At 40.8% G+C, this 6,315-nt stretch overlaps 1 protein-coding gene across 1 annotated transcript in view; it reads right to left on the bottom strand.

The window, feature by feature from the left end:
• The window catches only part of GNAQ (G protein subunit alpha q), a 328,594-nt gene that overhangs the window by 290,330 nt on the left and 31,949 nt on the right, over positions 1-6,315 (bottom strand). The window lies entirely within an intron of this gene.

The following is a 6,315-nucleotide window of genomic DNA, read 5'->3' on the forward strand; positions in this document are numbered from 1 at the left end:
CTCTTGTTACCCAGGCTGGAGTGCAATGGCGCGATCTCAGCTCACCGCAACCTCGGCTCACTGCAACCTCCGCCTCCCGGGTTCAGGCAATTCTCCTGCCCCAGCCTCCTGAGTTGCTGGGATTATGGGCACGCACCACCATGCCCAGCTAATTTTTTGTATTTTTAGTAGAGACGGGGTTTCACCATGTTGACCAGGATGGTCTCGATCTCTTGACCTCGTGATCCACCCACCTCGGCCTCCCACAGGACAAAAAATTCTTGATCCAAGTAACCTCTACAAAAGGTATGAAATAACCTATTTTGTCTACATAATTTCTGAAAAGCTAACAGATTTGAAACAAAAGAGAAAAGATGGCCTGTAATCCTAGCACTTTGGGGGGCTGAGGTGGGTGGATCACCTGAGGTCAAGAGTTCCAGACCCGCCTGGCCAACGTGGTGAAAGCGCGTCTCTACTAAAAATTTAAAAATTAGCCAGGCATGGTGGCACACGCCTGTAATCCCAGCTACTTGGGAGGCTGAGGAAGGAAAATTGCTTGAGCCCAGGAGGTGGAAGTGGCAGGAAAAAAAAAAAGGAAGGATGCAGTTATTAGGAATTAATTTTTATTATTTGTCTATTCTAATTTTAGAACATCCCCTTATCCTCTACAAAAACAGATTCTAATATTGTTAACTAAAATATCTGGCTGTCTTAATGGCAACCTTATATATAAAACACAGTGCCTTTATTTTGGATTAGAAACTAATTAAATTCAGTGCAAATCAACTTAATTCAGCTCTAAACAGACTCCAAAGGTCTAAACCACAAAATTTATGGTATGCCTTCTCTGTAATAAAGAAATATGCCTTGGTATTCAATTTTTTAATTAGCTGTCAGAAAATACTAACAGTTGATATATAATATATGTATACTATATCAGATATTCAGCATTTATCTTCAGTATAAGGAAAGCAAATAAATGTAATATAAACACACTGATTTATGTGTATTAATATAAGGAGAAAAAACAATACAAAAGTGCAGCTAGGCCAGGCACAGTGGCTCACATCTGTAATCCCAACACTTTGAAAGGCCGAGGCGGGCAGATAACAAGGTAGAGTTCAAGACCAGACTGGCCAAAAATAGGGAAACCCCACCTCCGCCAAAAATACAAAAAAAAAATTGGCCGGGCATGGTGGCACGCACCTGTAATCCCAGCTACTCTGGAGGCTGCAGAAGGAGAATTAGTTAAACCTGAGAGGTGGAGGTTGCAATAAGCCAAGATCGGGCCCCTACACTCCAGCCTGGGCAACAGAACAAGACTCCATCTATGTGTTTTTTTTTTTTTTTTTTGGTGGGGGGTGGGAAGACAGGGAATGCGGATAAATTATAATTTATTATAAAGGTACTCATAATACTGCTTGAAATTTTCCAATGGGGAAAATTTTAAATGACATTTCAAGATTACCTTAGATACATGAACATATAACTGTAACTATCATTTTGAAATGATTTATGTAGAGCTAAAATTAGGTAATAAAATCATGTTAGTGAGGTATGAAAAATCTACAGTAAAATCCTTAAGAAATGAAAAATCATTGCATAATTTTCCCTTACTGAAGCTGCTCTGTAAACCCAAATATACTGAAAGGTTTTGGGTTTTCTGTATGTTTGTTTGTTTCTGAGACAGGATCATACTCTGTTGCCCAGGCTGGAGTGTAGCGGCACAATCACAGCTCCCTGCGGCTTTCATCTCCTGGGCTCAGTGATCCTCCCACCTCAGCCTCCAGAGTAGCTGGGACTACAGGCGCACATCACCATGCCCAGCTAACTTTTTTGCTAAGCAAATTCTTTTAAAATGTTTTGTGGAGATGGGGTGGCAATATATTGCCCAGGCTGGTCTCTAACTTCTGGGCTCAAGTGATCCTCCCACCTCGGCCTCCCAAAGTGCTGGGATAACAAGCGAGAGCCACCTCATCTAGCCACATGTGCTTTAAACAAGATATATCTATAGTTATTTCTTAACACTAGGAATATGTAAATGTTAATCAGCCCTAACGTTCTATCTGCTTTCGCTTTTTGATAAGAAACCTATGAATCTGTTACTATCCTTTCAGAACTTTGTGGAACACTTTATCTATCCTTCTACTGGGCAACTAGTACCTCAGATTCATCCATTTCCCCATGTGTTACTGGTTTCTGGCAGCCATATTAATTTAACTTTCATTACCTCCTACTGCTGTATTCACTTATGATACACTTCAATCACTAACAACACTCCATGCTCAAAGGTCTTCTTTCTCCTTGTGCTTAACATGAACCAGTTTTCTCTTCCTGTCCAGCCTGAGTTACTTCTATGTTTTGCTGCATCTGAGCTTACTTTTATTTCCCTTGCCCCATTAAAAATCATTACTAACCTCCTATAAAGCCTAAACCTCTACTGTATCTGAAAATCCAACACATTCCTATATTATAAGTAAGTCTTTGTCAGCAGCTTTTTTGTTCTATGCCTAAATACAGGCCACATATGACTAATGCTAGGATTAGCTTAAATTTCTCCACTTTCTGGATAGATATTCTAACATCTTAATAGAAAAAAAAAGTGTCATTTGGGTTGGTAAGTACATACCTATCAAGAATATCCATTTTAGACTTTGCAAAGTGAGAAATAATCTAGTGAATTAAGTCACTGATATATGGGGTATGTGTGTTATAGCAGCTCATATTATCTATTACAATGCTCTAAAATGGAAGTTCACATTTACATAATCCTTACCATGTGCCAAACAAATTCTAAGTACGTACTCTACATATATGAAAGTATATGAGATAGCACTATTATTAATAATACCCTCATTTACAGATGAAGAATTTGGGGCAAAGAGAAGCCTTGCAGCCTGCTAGATGCTACAGCTATTAAATGGCAAACTCACATTCAACCATGGTTCTATGACTAGGGTCCATACTCTGAACACTGTCTTATACTACTTCTCTTAATTTTTACAATCCAAAGAGTGTTAATGACCAAGAATGGTACAATTGAGGGTAGAGGTAAGGGAAGAAGATGGGGAAAGCCATCACAAAAAAATTTTCAGCAATTTAGGGTAGAATATTAAGGTGAGAGGGCAAAGGCAGATACATTAACATTTTTTTTTTCAGACCGGGTGTCCTCCTGTTACCCAGGCTGGAGTGCAGTGGTGGGATCATAGCTCACTGCAGCCTCAAGCTCCTGGACTCAAGTGATCCTTCCATCTTAGCCTCCCAAGTAGCTGGGAGCTACCTACTTGGCAATTTTTTTTTTAAACTTTTCGTAGAGATGAGGTCTCACTATGTTGCCCAGGATGGTCTCAAACTCTTGGCTCAAGCAATCTTCCCATCTCAGGCTCCCAAGATGCCGGGATTACAAGCAAGATCACACCCAACCCAACAAAACATTCTCATATAAAGGCCTAAACTTGTCAGGCTACGGAGAATTTTCATTATTAGAATTCATTAGATATCTTGGTTTCATAAAATCAAAATTTGTTTTCATTTAGAAGATACTATTTGATATTAAATTCCCTAGAAGTAAAACACTAAGGAATAGACAAAGCAAGTCTTTGCCACACATTCTATATGTATATAGAAAGAAGACTGCGTATAGAGAGAACTTATTTATAAAGGAGGGGAGTCCCCTTATTCACATCTAGCAATTCCTCCATCACCACAGCATCACGAACCCACACAAAACAGAACCTGGGATTCAGAGGAGCAGAGTACACAGGGCTTGCGAGGCTGCAGAACTGCCAATGCTCAGGACATGAGAGCTCCTCAACATGTACCTAAAAATGCTTTGCTGTTCCCAGGACCACTTTCTACCTACTTATCTTGAATTAACTGGGGCTTGAGGTGGCTTAGAGATTTATTTTACTTAACTTTATTTTTTGGCAAGTTTACAACTTGATGAGAGTGTAGAATAAGCAAAAATGCACTGGTTTTCACTACAAACTTGATGACAAGCACAAATATTGTCACTGAAGTCATTTATGCCCAGCAATCCAAAATATGCAATGGTGAGATAAATTAAGATTTTAAGAGTCTTTTTCTTTGCTTACACACATAAAATTTAATTGTGTAACTCTTATGTTCTACAGTATCCGGGCTGAAGTCTACACTGATCTCATCTCATTAAACTAGCAAATAAGCAGTGTCTGTCAATATTGTTACTGGTTCTTCCCTTCTACAGACATTAGTCAGATATACATAGCATTAAGGATCATCAACAACAGCTAACTTATATTGGGTATTTACTACGCCTAGGCCCTATGCAAAATATTCAATATGTATTATCTCATTTATTCTTTGTAACAATCATTATGATTTATCTCCCATTTTACAGATAAGGCAGCTGAGCTTGGAAAGTGACTTTTATCTTTTAATACAGAGACGACAAGGTTGAAGTCAAGATTCAAACCCATGCTACATGATGTGGGCACCCGTACCTTTAGCCATCGTACTTTATTCATCCTGAAATGTCATTGCGAGCTGCTCCAGCAAGCATGTTAATAGTAACAAGGAGGTAACTGGTATAAGTATCCTCAAGGCCTCCACATTGTATAGTCACCCTTTTCTATAAAACATCAATTAGAAGTCATTGGGCCCCCTCCTACATTTGATCAGCATGCCTGCCCTCCCATCCACTCTCTCATATCTCCAGAGGTTCTTCAGGGCTTAATTGCTGCTCTGTGACCTCCATCTCCAACTTCCTCTGCCATCAAATTATCTGTCTCCCAATGGCTCTTGCTTTTTACCTGCTCCTGCTGCGCTTTTTCCCCCAACAGGGCTTGGCATCTACACCTTCCTTACCAGGTAACGTACAGGTGCAGGTAAAGTCAGGTACAGGTGCAGGTTAAGTCAGGTGAGGTGCTCCGAACATGATTCCCTTCCTGTGGTCAAGAGCCACGCCAGCCTGATTCCCTGTACAAGGGCCCCAAGCAGGAGGCTGCTCCACCAAATCAATAAATTTAGGACCTGAAGGAGCAGTCTGCAGCTCAAGGCTGGAATTGGCCTACATCCTCCCTGGAGAGCCAGATTCACAGTGTAATTGTTTTGAGCCATTAATCATGGGCACCCAGTGAGCAAGGGTAGTCCCTAGGCACACTGCATCTCATCCCAAAGGGCATCTCAAGAGAGTCTGCAGAGTTTCATGTAAATGATCATTATACTGCTGATAAATATGGTTAGTGACTTCATCAGAAAGAGGATGAGCCACATCAGGCGCCTTGGGCCAAGGAGCTGGCAGAAAGAAAGAACTGCTGTTATTTCCTTAACTGAAGGCACTGACAACAGCCAGCAGAATCAATCCATCAACTGCTCTCTTCCTTCCTTCTCTACCACACACACACACACACACAGGCGAGGGCCCAGGACCAGGGCACCAAGCCCTCCAAATCGCATATGCAGGAAGGGCAGGTTCAAGCTGCTCGGCTTCCCGTTAAAGGCTGCCTCAGGCATTCCCACTAACTGATTAGGATACACTCAGCTCACCTGCAAAAGCAGACACTAAATGAGAAGAGAGAGGACAACGGCACCTCTCATGCTGCCTTTTTTGTCTGCAGCATTTTCAAAACTATAATTTACATGATACCTACTTTTTCAAACAGATTTGAAGTGAGAATTTGGTTTCCATGAAATACCCACAACATGAATTGCATAAACCATTGCCTAATGCTGAAGAGCTCTCCTTGATTCTTCCTAAATCTGTGCTCCACTTCTTACCCAAGAAAAAGGTAACAACATCCCCATTCTCCACGTTCCATTTTACTTTACATCTGGACTGTCACTGCAAACAGTTGAATCTGATTTTATAAAAGGTAAACATATACCACTTCCATTATGATTAAATCTTCAGATTACCTGATGAATGTAGTTACTTAGGAATTACTTCCCATTGCATCAGTATCTATGAACAAAAAGTGCACACTACATAGGATAAAATAAACCAAAATATTAATGAGGTTAACAGAACTACTGATGAATAAAACTATTAGTATTATTTTATACTATGTGAAAGCAAAGACAAGCGTACTTACCAGCTGTATTTAATAACCATTGCAATAAGACTTAAAGGAATAGGCACAGTGGTTCATGCCTGTAATCCCAGCACTTTGGGAGGCCAAGGCAGGTGGATCACCTGAGGTCAGGAGTTCCAGACCGGCCTGACCAATATGGTGAAACCCTGCCTCTACTACAAATACAAAAATTAGCTGGGCATGGTGGCAGGCACCTGTAATCTCAGCTACTTCGGGATGCTGAGGCAGGAGAATCACTTCAATCCAGGAGGCAGAGGTTGCAGTG

Source organism: Cebus imitator, unplaced genomic scaffold (assembly GCF_001604975.1).
Source record: "Cebus imitator isolate Cc_AM_T3 unplaced genomic scaffold, Cebus_imitator-1.0 Scaffold150, whole genome shotgun sequence".
NCBI lineage: Eukaryota > Metazoa > Chordata > Mammalia > Primates > Cebidae > Cebus > Cebus imitator.